Source organism: Boleophthalmus pectinirostris, unplaced genomic scaffold, assembly GCF_026225935.1.
Source record: "Boleophthalmus pectinirostris isolate CB_2022bp ecotype Guang Dong unplaced genomic scaffold, ASM2622593v1 HiC_scaffold_18, whole genome shotgun sequence".
Taxonomy (NCBI): Eukaryota; Metazoa; Chordata; class Actinopteri; order Gobiiformes; family Gobiidae; genus Boleophthalmus; species Boleophthalmus pectinirostris.
In genome coordinates this window covers 3,394,593-3,410,000 of record NW_026571133.1, presented here as the reverse complement: position 1 = coordinate 3,410,000, position 15,408 = coordinate 3,394,593, and the positions used below count along the sequence as shown (strand labels likewise).

Sequence of the window (15,408 nt, the reverse complement as noted above, 5' to 3'; positions counted from 1 at the left end):
TTCCTTCCTCTGAATGAGCAACAAAACTGTAACAAAATAATTTTGTAAAATATACCAAAAAATACTCTTGGCGATATATTGATACAGCAGATCACGATATCGAGCCTGTATCATCACATTAAATGATACGATATATTGATATTTTGATATTTTTGCACATCCCTATTTGCTTTGGAATAACATACATACAATTAAATGAGTGTAATGTAACCATGGTAACCAGGACTAGATCTCCACCGTAAACCCGGACTAAACCTGGACTAAAATGGGTCTATATGATGGACAGTATCTGAAAATCCTGCCTGTCCTTGTGGATATGTGTCAGCCCGCCTCAGTTTCCCATCATGCATCACTCTGGAGGTGACACGAGTCCAAGTGTCTCATTATAGAGGACAGAGATGGACGAGGGGACCAGCTGTCAATGCAAAACACAACACACAAAACACAGGTTCACTCTGTATTTCTTTACTTCCACGCAGAGCAGTACCAAAAAGTTACACAGTGCACCTTTAACAGTTACAGTATACATGCATCAAGAATTTTGGACTTCCGGTCATTGCGCAGTGCATTCTGGGAAGGATTTTCCAAAAAAAGAGAGCATCAAACAACCGCCACTTTTGATTTCCTAGTGAGATGTCTCTATTGTCAAAGCTGATCTTTTCAAGTCTTTTTAACCTTATCACTTTTGTTTCTGGTTCTGATATTGTCATATTTTAGTTTTGGGAATCGGACATCATAATTGTGTGCTTGTTCAATGTCCTAACAGTGGAAAACGGCTTCAGAAACAGGCTTCAGAAGTTTGCGAACTCCGTAAATGCAAAAGGGAATCAGATGTGTGTGACTGCAAACCTCCGTTCAAACTGTTTCCCTTCGACGGAATTGAAAAATGGTGAAAGACGAAGGCGATGGGCAGGATTGACCCACAGGAAGGACCAAAAAGAAAACCTTTGACTGCCTAAGAAATCATCCCGAGTTTGCAACGAACATTTTGTATGTGGAGCGTCAACAAAGAGGGATCCCTGTTTGTTAAGCGAGAGGTGCAGAAGACAAACAGACTGAGCTGCACTTTCTTGTTCTTGTGGTTTTACAGCAACATCACATCTTGGTCTCTTTGCAGTGGAAGGTGTTTCTTGGTGAACAGCTGGTGTCTTTCGCTTTGGTGTTGACTTTTTAAATTCGTAACCAAGGTTGAGCGGAATTTTGCTTTGTTGGCGCTCCACATACAAAATGTTCACTGCAAACTCGGGATAATTTCTTAGGCAGCCAAAGGTTTCCTTTTTGGTCCTTCCTGTGGATCAATCCTGCCCATCGCCTTCACCTTTCACTATTTTTTTATTTCAATTTTTTTGGGAAGGGAAACAGTTTGAACAGAGGTTTACAGTCACACACATCTGATTCCCCTTTTGCAGTTATGAAGTTCGCAAGCAAATTTCTCGAGCCTTTTTCTGCTGTTAGGATCCAACAACCACACAATTACGATGTCCGAATCCCAAAACTAAAATATGACAATATCAGAACCAGAAACAAAAGCGATATGGTTCAAAAGAGTGTGAATCCCTCAGTCGTCCAGGTAGAATGAATGAATTTCAAAACTGAGATGGTTAATTCTAAGGCTTAGCATCCCCCCTCAGGTAATGCTGGGTTAAACTTGCTGCCCTATGTCCTGGTTCTGGTGCTTTCTTCTGCAAAGCCTTGGGAATCAGTTGCTTCTGTCGACACCTAAGGTTAAAGCGTAAATGATGTCCTTCTCCAGCTTTTCTTACCAGTCCAACGGTAGCTGGCTCGTAGTTGTCCTCGAGATGTGTGAAGAATCCCTCAGTCGTCCAGGTAGAATCCATGAGAACTGAAGAAGCAGCTTGGATGAGCTGCGAAACGTCTTCAACCCAACTAACTTTTGTCCAGTCGACAAACTGAATTTTCTTCATGGTTCAAAAGACTTGAAAAGATCGGCTTTGTCAATAGACGCGTCCCAATGGGAAATCAAACATGGAGGTTGTTTGATGCTCACTTTTTCGCACATTGAGTCCGAAATTTGTGTTGCATCTGTTATATTAGTACTATATTATTCTTTTTTTAAATACTCACTGAACATCAAAACCACAAAGTAAGAGTTATTTTTTTCAGTTTTCCATTCCACAAAACCAAAAAAAAAAAAAAGTCCTTTATTTTCAAATGATTTGAGTTTTAATGATTTTCTGCTCTGCGTCCAACAGGGAGGGTTCACAAGTGTTGCATAAATAATTAGTATTTGTTTTGTGATCATTCAGGCCTATCAAATTCTCTCTGTTTTTCCCAATTAACAACACCCCCAGCTGTGGTCCTCTCTCCCGCTACCTCCCGCCTCCTCTGCGCTTCGGGCTTCAAACCTCCTCTTTGACTCTCTTTATTATTATGTCAGCCCGTAAAATACTGCCACTCTGTGATTAAGGTTTAAATCACAGCCGAAGTTGCGCCGGAAGACAGAATATTCTAGAAAACTGTATAACATGTCCCGATCTGAAATGGAAAGAGGAGATGGTGTTTTGACGTCTCTGGTGGTGCGGAGTATCGGCTTTGTTTGGTGCTCAGGAGTCTTGTTTAGTCCATCATATGTTCATGTAAAGGTGTATTGTGTAACTTTTTAATTTGGCGTCCGTCATATGTCGTTGCTCTGCTTGGAATGTTCCACAGTGTGACTTTAAAAAGCTCTATTTTACATTTAATACAGGGGGAAAAAAACTAATATTTTACTCGGTACAAATGTCAGTCACAATGCATTTTTAACCTGGATTGGAGTGGTGGGTTTTTCGTTTTTCTTTCTACAAATTCGCTAAAATTGCAGCAATATCAGCAGCGGTGTTGGGACGGGCCCAAAGGTGCGCCCGCGTAGACCGTCGGGCGACCGCGGGCGAAAGGACCGACGCAGATCTCCACGCTCCACCGGGCGAAGTGTAGCCGACGCCCGATCGAGCTTTGCAGACGCCCTCCTCCACGGGCTCAGGGTTCACTCAGGGGCGGAACTACATACCAAGTCCTAGTCCAAGATTAGTCCTGGTTTAGTCCTGGTTTAGTTCAGATTTGGTCCTGATTCACTCCTGGTTTAGTCCTGGTTTAGCCCTGGTTCAGACCTGGTTCAGACCTGGTTTAGTCCTGTTTTAGTCCTGGTTCAGACCTGGTTTAGACCTGGTTTAGTCCTGGTTCAGTCCTGGTTTAGTCCTGGTTCAGTCCTGGTTCAGTCCTGGTTTAGACCTGGTTCAGTCCTGGTTTAGACCTGGTTTAGTCCTGGTTCAGTCCTGGTTTAGACCTGGTTTAGTCCTGGTTTAGTCCTTGGTTCAGTCCTGGTTAAGTCCTGGTTCAGTCCTGGTTTAGTCCTGGTTCAGTCCTGGTTCAGTCCTGGTTCAGTCCTGGTTTAGACCTGGTTCAGTCCTGGTTTAGACCTGGTTCAGTCCTGGTTCAGTCCTGGTTTAGACCTGGTTTAGTCCTGGTTTAGTCCTGGTTCACTCCTGGTTTAGTCCTGGTTCAGTCCTGGTTTAGTCCTGGTTCAGTCCTGGTTTAGACCTGGTTTAGTCCTGGTTCAGTCCTGGTTTAGACCTGGTTCAGTCCTGGTTCAGTTCTGGTTCAGTCCTGGTTTAGTCCTGGTTCAGTCCTGGTTTAGTCCTGGTTCAGTCCTGGTTCAGTCCTGGTTTAGACCTGGTTTAGACCTGGTTTAGACCTGGTTTAGACCTGGTTCAGTCCTGGTTCAGTTCTGGTTCAGTCCTGGTTTAGACCTGGTTTAGTCCTGGTTCAATCCTGGTTTAGTCCTGGTTCAGTCCTGGTTTAGACCTGGTTTAGTCCTGGTTTAGTTCTGGTTCAGTCCTGGTTTAGTCCTGGTTCAGTCCTGGTTTAGACCTGGTTTAGTCCTGGTTTAGTTCTGGTTCAGTCCTGGTTCAGTCCTGGTTCAGTCCTGGTTCAGTCCTGGTTTAGACCTGGTTTAGTCCTGGTTTAGTTCTGGTTCAGTCCTGGTTTAGTCCTGGATCAGTCCTGGTTTAGACCTGGTTTAGACCTGGTTTAGTCCTGGTTCAGTCCTGGTTTAGTCCTGGATCAGTCCTGGTTTAGACCTGGTTTAGACCTGGTTCAGTCCTGGTTTAGTCCTGGTTTAGTCCTGGTTCAGTCCTGGTTTAGTCCTGGTTTCAGTCCTGGTTCAGTCCTGGTTTAGTCCTGGTTCAGTCCTGGTTCAGTCCTGGTTTAGTCCTGGTTCAGTCCTGGTTTAGTCCTGGTTCAGTCCTGGTTTAGTCCTGGTTCAGTCCTGGTTCAGTTCTGGTTTAGTCCTGGTTCAGTCCTGGTTTAGTCCTGGTTTAGTCCTGGTTCAGTCCTGGTTTCAGTCCTGGTTTAGTCCTGGTTCAGTCCTGGTTTAGTCCTGGTTCAGTCCTGGTTTAGACCTGGTTTAGTCCTGGTTCAGTCCTGGTTTAGTCCTGGTTAGTCCTGGTTCAGTCCTGGTTAGTCCTGGTTCAGTCCTGGTTTAGTCCTGGTTAGTCCTGGTTCAGTCCTGGTTTAGTCCCTGGTTCAGTCCTGGTTTAGTCCTGGTTTAGTCCTGGTTCAGTCCTGGTTCAGTCCCTGGTTTAGTCCTGGTTTAGTCCTGGTTCAGTCCTGGTTTAGTCCTGGTTCAGTCCTGGTTTAGTCCTGGTTCAGTCCTGGTTCAGTCCTGGTTTAGTCCTGGTTTAGTTCTGGTTCAGTCCTGGTTTAGTCCTGGTTCAGTCCTGGTTTAGACCTGGTTTAGTCCTGGTTTAGTTCTGGTTCAGTCCTGGTTCAGTCCTGGTTCAGTCCTGGTTTAGACCTGGTTTAGTCCTGGTTTAGTTCTGGTTCAGTCCTGGTTTAGTCCTGGTTCAGTCCTGGTTTAGACCTGGTTTAGACCTGGTTTAGTCCTGGTTCAGTCCTGGTTTAGTCCTGGTTCAGTCCTGGTTTAGACCTGGTTTAGACCTGGTTTCAGTCCTGGTTTAGTCCTGGTTCAGTCCTGTCCTGGTTTAAGTCCTGGTTTAGTCCTGGTTCAGTCCTGGTTTAGTCCTGGTTTCAGTCTGTTTAGTCCTGGTTAGTCCTGGTTCAGTCCTGGTTTAGTCCTGGTTTAGTCCTGGTTCAGTCCTGGTTTAGTCCTGGTTCAGTCCTGGTTTAGTCCTGGTTCAGTCCTGGTTTAGTCCTGGTTCAGTCCTGGTTCAGTCCTGGTTTAGTCCTGGTTTAGTCCTGGTTCAGTCCTGGTTCAGTCCTGGTTCAGTCCTGGTTTAGTCCTGGTTCAGTCCTGGTTTAGTCCTGGTTCAGTCCTGGTTTAGACCTGGTTTTAGTCCTGGTTCAGTCCTGGTTTAGTCCTGGTTCAGTCCTGGTTTAGTCCTGGTTCAGTCCTGGTTTAGACCTGGTTTAGACCTGGTTCAGTCCTGGTTCAGTCCTGGTTCAGTCCCGGTTTAGTCCTGGTTCAGTCCTGGTTTAGTCCTGGTTTAGTCCGGTTCAGTCCTGGTTCAGTCCTGGTTTAGTCCTGGATCAGTCCTGGTTTAGACCTGGTTTAGACCTGGTTTAGTCCTGGTTCAGTCCTGGTTTAGTCCTGGATCAGTCCTGGTTTAGACCTGGTTTAGACCTGGTTCAGTCCTGGTTAGTCCTGGTTCAGTCCTGGTTCAGTCCTGGTTAGTCCTGGTTCAGTCCTGGTTTAGTCCTGGTTCAGTCCTGGTTTAGTTTAGTCCTGGTTCAGTCTGGTTTAGTCCTGGTTCAGTCCTGGTTCTGGTTTAGTCCTGGTTCAGTCCTGGTTCAGTCCTGGTTTAGTCCTGGTTTCAGTCCTGGTTCAGTCCTGGTTAGTCCTGGTTCAGTCCTGGTTTAGTCCTGGTTCAGTCCTGGTTTAGACCTGGTTTTAGTCCTGGTTCAGTCCTGGTTTAGTCCTGGTTCAGTCCTGGTTTAGTCCTGGTTTAGTCCTGGTTTGACCTGGTTTAGACCTGGTTCAGTCCTTTCAGTCCCGGTTCAGTCCGGTTTAGTCCGGTTCAGTCCTGGTTTAGTCCTGGTTTAGTCCTGGTTCAGTCCTGGTTCTGGTTTAGTCCTGGTTCAGTCCTGGTTTAGTCCTGGTTCAGTAGACCTGGTTTAGTCCTGGTTCAGTCCTGGTTCAGTCCTGGTTCAGTCCTTTCAGTCCTGGTTCAGTCCTGGTTTAGTCCTGGTTCAGTCCTGGTTTAGTCCTGGTTAGTCTGGTTTAGTCCTGGTTTAGTCCTGGTTCAGTCCTGGTTTAGTCCTGGTTCAGTCCTGGTTTAGACCTGGTTTAGTCCTGGTTTAGTCCTGGTTCAGTCCTGGTTTAGTCCTGGTTCAGTCCTGGTTTAGACCTGGTTTAGTCCTGGTTTCAGTCCTGGTTTAGTCCTGGTTCAGTCCTGGTTTAGACCTGGTTTAGACCTGGTTCAGTCCTGGTTCAGTCCCGGTTCAGTCCCGGTTCAGTCCCGGTTCAGTCCTGGTTTAGTCCTGGTTCAGTCCTGGTTTAGTCCTGGTTCAGTCCTGGTTTAGACCTGGTTTAGTCCTGGTTTAGTCCTGGTTTAGTCCTGGTTTCAGTCCTGGTTTAGTCCTGGTTCAGTCCTGGTTTAGTCCTGGTTCAGTCCCGGTTCAGTCCTGGTTCAGTCCCGGTTTAGTCCTGGTTCAGTCCCGGTTTAGTCCTGGTTCAGTGGTTTCTGGTTTAGTCCTGGTTTAGTCCTGTTTTAGTCCTGGTTTAGTCCTGGTTTAGTCCTGGTTTAGTCCTGGTTTAGTCCTGGTTCAGTCCCGGTTTAGACCTGGTTTAGTCCTGGTTCAGTCCTGGTTTAGACCTGGTTTAGTCCTGGTTCAGTCCTGGTTCAGTCTATATAAGGCACAAAAGTTCAGTATCTTCGCTCGCTGATTGTTATTTGATCATTGATTTGTTATATATCAGTGACAGTTATTTTGTTGAGTCTCTTAAAGTGCTGTAATAGTCGTGTAATGTTTTACATTTTAAATGCAGTAATATTATAATGTAACAAACAACAGTGACATTTATTATGGACGGTAATTTGTTTCATCACATGTTGAATTTTAAATGCCATTGAATTTCTCACTTTGAATTTTTAAACTCTTTTTATCTTCCGACTCCCACTTGGACCTTGGATTTGACGTCATGTTTGAGCTTGAAGCGTATTATTATGTTTCACATCCCTCATCTTTTGAAAACGCTGCCACTTTAATTTTTGAAATTTGCACTTCATTTTATGTTATGATTTCTCTTCTGTTACAACCTTAGGGACGTTAAATCAAGTATTTGTTCATTATTTGCCTCACCACAACACCGACTATCAAACCCACAGGCAGTGATGTGGACGTGGTAAAGTATTTTAGTGATATGAGCAACTGAAATTGTCATTTAAACAACCAAAGTGTCCAAACACAATGAAAACACTTCATATTTACACGTCACAGTGGGCGCAGCATCTACTTTTTCACCATTGAGGTCTGAGTCACGCCGTCCCAGGAAAAGGGGCGTGTCACGTGTGTTGGTAGGCAACTTCCTCAGAAAAACGATTTGGAAGAATAATCAAACGCAGGGTCATTTAGTAACCAAGCAGGAAATGGTGCAGTGAAGCGATCTGATTGGTCAGAATTAGTCTCATCAAAACCTCATCTCTTTGATTTCTTAAGTGTAAGCCCCGCCCACAGACGAGAACGACCAATAGGAACCGGCCTCTGTCGTCCTCACTCACACAGGATCGATTGCTTCTGCCTTGGCGTCTTGGTTCTTTGCTGTGAAATTTTTCTCTGCAAATTTTTACGTTCTGAATTTTGAGTGTTGAATTTGAGGGCTTGAAAATATCTGTTTGTTTTTTTTTGAATTTGAAAAATATTTAAAAAGTATACTTAAAATTTCATTAACTAAAATTCAGAATAAAAATAATTCAAACGTTTTTTTTTTTCAGATTTAAAAAATTCAAAGAGACTAAAACTAAAAATCAGACATTCTGACTGTGAGCGGGTTCGCCTCTCCACAGATCTGACCTGTAACTTGGTCTGGGTTGGTCTAAACGATGATAAAAAGGTTTAATGCCATAATGACAAACATTACAGACAAACTAATAACGTCTCCATGGAGAAAAGCATTTGACAAACCGGAACCTGGTTACACAATGGAAAAGTTCCACAGTGCACCTTTAACCTTGTGAAACATTTCACAGCTGGTTGTGAAGCTGCTGTTGATATTTTGCTGTGACATCAGGATGGGGTGTGTTTGTATGTATCTCTATGGTGCTAATGTGTGCATTGTGTCGCCGTGGTAACATTCCAACAACTAGGCTAGTGATTTTTTTTTTACTTTGGAGTGTCCAGATTTTCAGAATCAAAAACTGGGACACCCTCGGTTTGAGGTCATTGGTCATAATAAAATTGTGAAACGAGTGTCGTAATTAAGGAAAATTGTCCATGTACTCAGCCCATTCATGACTAACTAATGACTCTGTGTCAGAACTGTCACATTTTCTTAGTGTTTTGGTCGTTTTTAAGCAGCTGTTCTATATTTTACCTAAATAAATGACAATTTATGCCTCTTTTTATTGTTCGCAGGTGTCAAATTGGTCAAAAATAGGGACAGCTGGAACATTTCTTTTGTAAAACTGGGACAAGTCAGTGGTTTTGGGTAGAAGTGTCAAATTATCACGTTAATTGCGGTTAATTAATCATATTTAGCTCGTTATGTTTTTTAATCGCGTTAATCTCATTTTTAATCTCTAACTTTACTGTTCCTGTGCGAGTTGCCTTTTTATAAAATCTGTTTTTATGTGTTGTTAGGACACAGTCTCGCACTGTGCAGTCCTGCTCCGCTCGCTCCCGCAAAGAATTGTAATTTTCATTCCCGTTCTCGCCGCATTTGCGATAAACCTGCACATGTCTGATCTCTGAAAACATCACGACACAAACACAGAACAGACTCACCTTCAGCATCAACATCCCTCTGTCACAGAGAGAACATCTATATTCCACTGAGTCGTGTCCTTTAGTAGAAGCTGAACCGCATCAGTGCACAAGAGTGCTTTTTTTTTTTTTTTTCTCCGCTTAGTTTATGCAAATGAGCCAAGCAGTTTTAAGTTTCGCTTCTGTGAGAGTTGCGCAAAGCTGCATTAAACACATTATAATGTCAAACGGGCTGATTTGGCTCTAGAGTGGTGATGGTTTATATGTTGTCAAGTTAAGTTTATTTATGGAGATTAGTAATAGTAATAATAATGATGATACTTATTACATAAAAACGTTAATGATAGTATGAAAATAATGTAATAATGAATTCAAGGCTTTTCTCAGCAATTTTTAGGTAAGATTTAAAAAGAGATTGATTAGATTAATTAATTACAGATCATAATTAATTAATCTCTCCTTTTTTTTAATCGCTTGACACTAGTTTTGGGTAAATCTGCAGGGACAGGGGACACAGGGCAGCCTGATTCATCACACAGTTTCACTTCATAGAAACCGTCTGACCTCACAGGGTTAGGATTCATTCACTCAACAGTAGACGGGTACTTTTTTTATTTAACCATTCGCTGCTTTTTGGTTGTGATGTATGTAATGCGCCGCTAACGGGGCTAACTGGTATATTAAGCTTTTCCCAAATCCCGTTGGAAGAAGGACAATAACGTCTTTCCCCTTGATAAAATTCACCAAACATTCTCTTTGTTCCGGCTTTAAATCCTCAATCTCGGGAATCGTTGCCAACACAGAATGTATGGCTCTTCCCTGATTGGCTGGTGCCCGGACTCGCACTTCCGGGGTTTTTGCGAACTGTGTAGTGCAGGCATGTCCAAACTATGGCCCGTGAGCCAAACGCGGCCTTCAGACAAATTTTCCTTCCAGGTGAATTGGCCCAAATTACCTTGCATCAATTAAAAATAAACGTTTTAATGCAAGTTTTTTGAAAATCTACCTGATAAAGCTCATATTTAGTATTTAGTGTGTGGATTTGAGGATCTGAGCATGAGTAAAAGGTCATTCTAACGTGTTAAACATGCACATATTTTAATTATTCAGTGTATTCAACACCAGTCTACGGCCCTCGATCATCCCTCTGCTTCATCTGTGTTTGATTAAAAAATGTTTGGACACCTGTGGTCTGGTGTATTCTGATTCCTGATCTAGAAATTAAATGAAACTGAGCGGAGGCACTGACTAGACACAGGGCTCAAAACTCTGACTGTCCCGGATAAATAGGGACGTCTGGTCGGGGTTAGCCCTATGTTCCCTCATTTCTAAGAATTTTCTCGAAATGAAACTCTAATTCAAGGCATTTTTTATTTTTATACTGAATTTAATTGATGATTCAGAGTCATTTCAACCTCGGGTCCTTTGCACCGCGACTTCTACATTACATCTGTAGTCAACTGCTGCTGGAGAATATGTTGGGTGTAACTGGCGACCAAACTGGGAGAAATGAGGATAAAATCTAATGCGAATTGATGATAAAGGAATTGGGAACATAGGGCCTAATTTTGGAAAGGGAAAAAAATGAAAAATCCTTAGAAATGAGAGAACATAGGGCTGTGGAAACATACACATGCCAGTCTGGTCCAAAAATTCCGAACTGTCCCTTTAAAATACATAGACCCCATTTACATTGATACGAATCTGCGTATCAGCGTATCGGAAATGATCTGCGTCTAGACATGTCGTTTCTGTGTCCACAATCAAAGCGTTCCATGTCCGCACAGTAACGCAAAACCGCCTGAAACGCTGGTCATGTAATCGGCTGGTGTCACGACATCATGTGAGCGGTAAAAACAAGAAAGTCTCAAGTTGCAGCAGCTGATTTTGAGCCGAGGGAGATGGTGAGTGTAAAAACAGTCTTTTCGTGGACCGAGGACGAGGTTGAGTTGTTACTTCGCGTAACACTGGATTTTAAGACGAGCATAGCGGATCAGAGTGAGGACTGACTCGTTTCTGTGTCCGCAAGACTTCCCTATCCACATAACTTTGAGCACATTTGTTTACGTTTTACAGAAATTAAACTTAAAACCGCATGGCTCATTTGCATAAACTGTGCCGCTCAAAAAACAGCTCGCTCCTTGTGCGCTGATGTGGTTTAGCTTCTGTCGGACTAAAGGACACGACTCAGTGGAATGTGAGTGTTCTTTCTGTGACAGAGGGATGTTCTGCTGATGGTGAGTCTGTTCTGTGTTTCTGTCGCGTTGGAGATGGTTCATGTTAAACTTACTATACTATACGTCTGCAGGTCGTACACATTATTATTCAATTCTTTTTATTGAGTTTTATAAATGTTTAAACATACATAAACATAGCATAGCACAAAAACAACAACAAGACAGCAGGCAATTCCAAATGAAAGAAACAAAAAATAAATAAATAAATAATAATAATAATAACATTACTGCATGTTATGTCACTATAGTGAACTACATAAAGCAAGTGAGCCACTACTTATCCAGATTCAAAATAAGATTCAAAGTAAAGGAGGAATGGCTGCCAGGTTTTATGGTAGTTTTGAATTGATCCATTTACAGTGTGTCGCAAGTGTTCGAGCTTTAAGTGGGACATGACTTCCTCCATCCAACGCTTAAAAGATGGTGGGGCTGCTTTCTTCCAGCTAAACAGTATTAATCGTCTTGCAAGCAGCGTGATGAATGCTACCGCATCTGCCTGGTGGGGGGTCACTGGAATATTCGGAGGCACAACCCCAAATAGAGCTGTTCCACAATTTGCTACGATAGTCCTTTTACATATAAATGAAATCGTTTCAAATATTTTTGACCAGAGGTCATTTAGCCGGGGGCATACCCAAAACATGTGACTCAGGTTAGCTGGGTCATGACCGCACCTTGTACAGGAAGAATCCGCACCAGGGTATAGTCTGGCTATCTTACCCGGTGATAAATGTAGCCTGTGCAGTACCTTAAACTGTAGTAAGCCATGTCTTATGCAGATTGATGTTGAATGGATTCTTGTGATTGCTTTTTGCCAAGTGTTATCTGTGAAATGTTCACCTAGTTCCTCTTCCCATTGAATTTTTAAGTGACCCAGTGATGGGGATGCTGCACTTTGGATTTTATTGTATATGACTGACACCAAGCCTTTATCAAGCGGATTCAAATCCAAACACTCATCTAGCCATGTTTTTGGGGGCAAGGTTAAAGAGTAAGCCGTTTTAATAAAACTACGCATTTGAAGATATCTGAAAAAATCTGACTGTGGGACATCAAAGTCATTTTTTAGCTGTTCGAAGGAAATGAATTTATCACTTTTAAAAAGATCCTTAATGCATCTTAGTCCTCTCCTATGCCATTGCTGAAAAGATGGGTCTATTAAAGATGGGGCAAACTGGACATTACGCTGAATAGGAGCTGAAATTAAGGAGCCTTTGATTTTAAAATGGGTTCTAAATTGAGACCATATTTTTAAAGTGCCCTGTACGACAACATTGTTTGTCCACAGACGTTTACTCAAAGGTAGTGCACTGCACATAAGCGATGAGAGTGAAGCTGGATTGCTAGAGTGCTCTTCAAGATGGACCCAGGATGGACACTCCGCCTCTGGCGTGTCTGCAGCCCAAAAAAGTAATTTGTTAATGTTTGTTGCCCAGTAGTAGTAAAGAAAGTTTGGTAGTGATAGACCACCATCTTCCCTCCGTCTTTCTAAGAACTCTCTTCTGATTCGAGGGATGTTTTTATTCCAGATGAACATGGACATGCACCCATTCAGTTCCTTAAAAAAAGCTTTAGGAATGAAGACTGGCACCGTCTGAAACAGATAAAGAAGCCTAGGCATGATTATCATTTTCACAGAATTAACTCTTCCGACCAGTGACAAGGGGAGTTTGGACCACTTATCCATATCTTGTTTTGCTTTTTCTAGAGAATTTGTGAAATTTTTTTTAAATAGGAGGTTATAATCATAGGTGACACATACACCCAAGTAATTAAAATGGTCCTTGTTTATTGTGAAGGGGAAACCCTGGAGATCTAATTGTTGAGCCTTTTTGTTGATCGGGAAGAGTATACTTTTAGACATATTTAATTTATAACCAGACACCTGCCCAAATTTATCTATAATGTTTAAAGCAATGGGAATAGTGGTGTGTGGATCTGAAAGAAAGAGGAGAAGGTCATCTGCATAGAGGGATAGTTTGTGGGTTTGTCCCCCTCTTTGTATTCCAAGCAATTGCGTAGATTCCCTTATCATAATTGCCAAGGGTTCAATAGCGATATTGAATAGGATTGGACTCAATGGGCAGCCCTGTCTTGCTCCACGAGCAAGAGGAAAAAAACTAGACATAACCTTATTTGTTCTAATTGATGCCTGAGGTGTTGCATACAGCATATGGATCCAAGAACAAAAAATAGGGCCAAATCCCATTCTTTTAAGTGTGGTGAATAGAAAATTGTATTCCACTCTATCGAACGCTTTTTGTGCATCAAGGGATATCACTACCTCAGGCACAATATCACTGCGTTGATAGATGACATTAAACACCCGCCGAAGATTGCTAGATATTTGCCTCCCCACAACAAACCCCGTCTGGTCTGGGTGTACCAATTTTGGAAGGACAGTTTCAAGTCGCCCTGCCAGCGCCTTTGCTAGAATCTTATAGTCGCAGTTGAGAAGGCTAATGGGACGATATGATTCGCAAAGGAGCGGGTCTTTGGATTTTTTCAGCAACAGTGAAATTGTAGCTTGGGTCATTGTCGTGGGCAGAACTTTGTTGTCCAGGGACTCCCTGAAAACTTTTAACAGCAACGGGGCCAATTTGGAGGCAAATGTTTTGAAAAATTCTATTGGATACCCATCTGGGCCAGGTGCTTTACCAGATTTCATCTTCCTAATGGCATTGTCTATTTCAGACAGAGACAAATCCGACTCCAACTTAGTTTTATCTGAGTCCTCTAAAGTGAGCAGAGTCAGGTCACTGAAGAAGTTCTCCACTTGGACCAAGTCACTGGCTTCAGAGCTGTACAATTTCTCGTAAAATAATTTGAATTCCATATTAATGTCCTTCTGATCTATAAGTACATGTCCATGCCCATCCTTAATTGCAACAATAGAGCCAGCAGTTGTTGATTGTTTCAGCTGATGTGACAGCAGTTTGTTAGCCCGGTCACCATGTTCAAAATATGTTTGGCGGGACCTAAGGTGAAGGTCTATGGCCTTAGTATTGGTGACTTCATTGAATTCGGTTTGGAGCAAGATTCTCTCCTTGTACAATTCGTCAGAGGGTGACGCTGAGTGTTGCTGATCTATTTCCTTGATTCGATCAATTATCTCTGAGGCTCGTTTTGTTTGTTTCAGATTTTCCCCTGCAACAAAGGAAATCACCTGCCCTCTCAAATAGGCTTTTAGAGTTTCCCAGAGTGTGGAACAGCTTATCTCAGGGGATTCATTGAGCTCTATAAAAAAATCTATTTGTGTATTAATAAATTCGACAAACTTTTGATCAGACAATAATCTGGAGTTTAACCTCCAGGATATGGGCGAGGCCACATTCTCTGGAAAGCTCAATTTTAAGACCACTGGTGCGTGATCAGATATTACGATGCTGTCGTATTCTGTGTGGGTAACTAAGGGTAATAATTTTTGATCTATTAAAAAGTAGTCAATTCTTGAATAATTTTGGTGTACGGGGGAAAAGAAAGAAAACTGTTTGGATGTCGGGTGCTTAAATCTCCATGGGTCCATCACACCGTAAGCTTTCAAGAAACTCACTAATGCATCGGGCTGATTTGTTTTGCGTCATAACTTTAGGGCTAGAACGGTCCAGGGCTGGATTCAGGGTGCAGTTCAGGTCCCCAGCCAATATTAGCTCATGAGAGTCAAGGTCTGGTAAAAGGGAGAAGAGATTTGTGAAGAAATTGGCATTGTCCCAATTAGGGGCATAGACATTGGCCAAAATAACAGGCCTATTATATAGTTTGCCTTGAGTGATGACATAACGGCCATTTTTGTCCCTTAGGGTTTTAGTCTCGACATATTGCACATCCCTGTGTATTAAAATAGCCACTCCTCTACTCTTACTATTAAAATTTGAGTGGAAACATTGTGTGAACCCCCTTCTGAGGAGTCTTGTATAGTCTTTGTTAAGCAAATTTGTCTCTTGTATATAAGCAATGCGACAATGCAGTTTACTTAAATGTGAAAAAATTTTGTTACGTTTGATAGGGTGGTTGAGCCCACGAACATTCCAGCTGACCAATGTAGTAGGGGTTAGAGCCTTATGGGTAGATAGCATTACAAGGATTTAATGTTGAAGTATTGAGAGTAGTTGGAGTAGGGGGGAAAAAACAAAAAAACAAAAAAAGCCTGCTCTCCAGTAACACAACATTGGGGGAAAACAACACCCCAGAAAGGTACAATGATGAACAACTATAAAAATAGAAATAAATCAAAAATAGTCCCATGAAGAGACCATCCAACTTCAGGTTTCCAAAGTCCACATCATCACACTCC

The 15,408-nt window shown here is 42.4% G+C and overlaps 1 protein-coding gene across 3 annotated transcripts in view; it reads left to right on the top strand.

The window, feature by feature from the left end:
* Positions 1-15,408, top strand: part of wnt5b (wingless-type MMTV integration site family, member 5b) — a 278,692-nt gene that overhangs the window by 103,711 nt on the left and 159,573 nt on the right. The gene's annotated exons all lie outside the window — the stretch shown is intronic.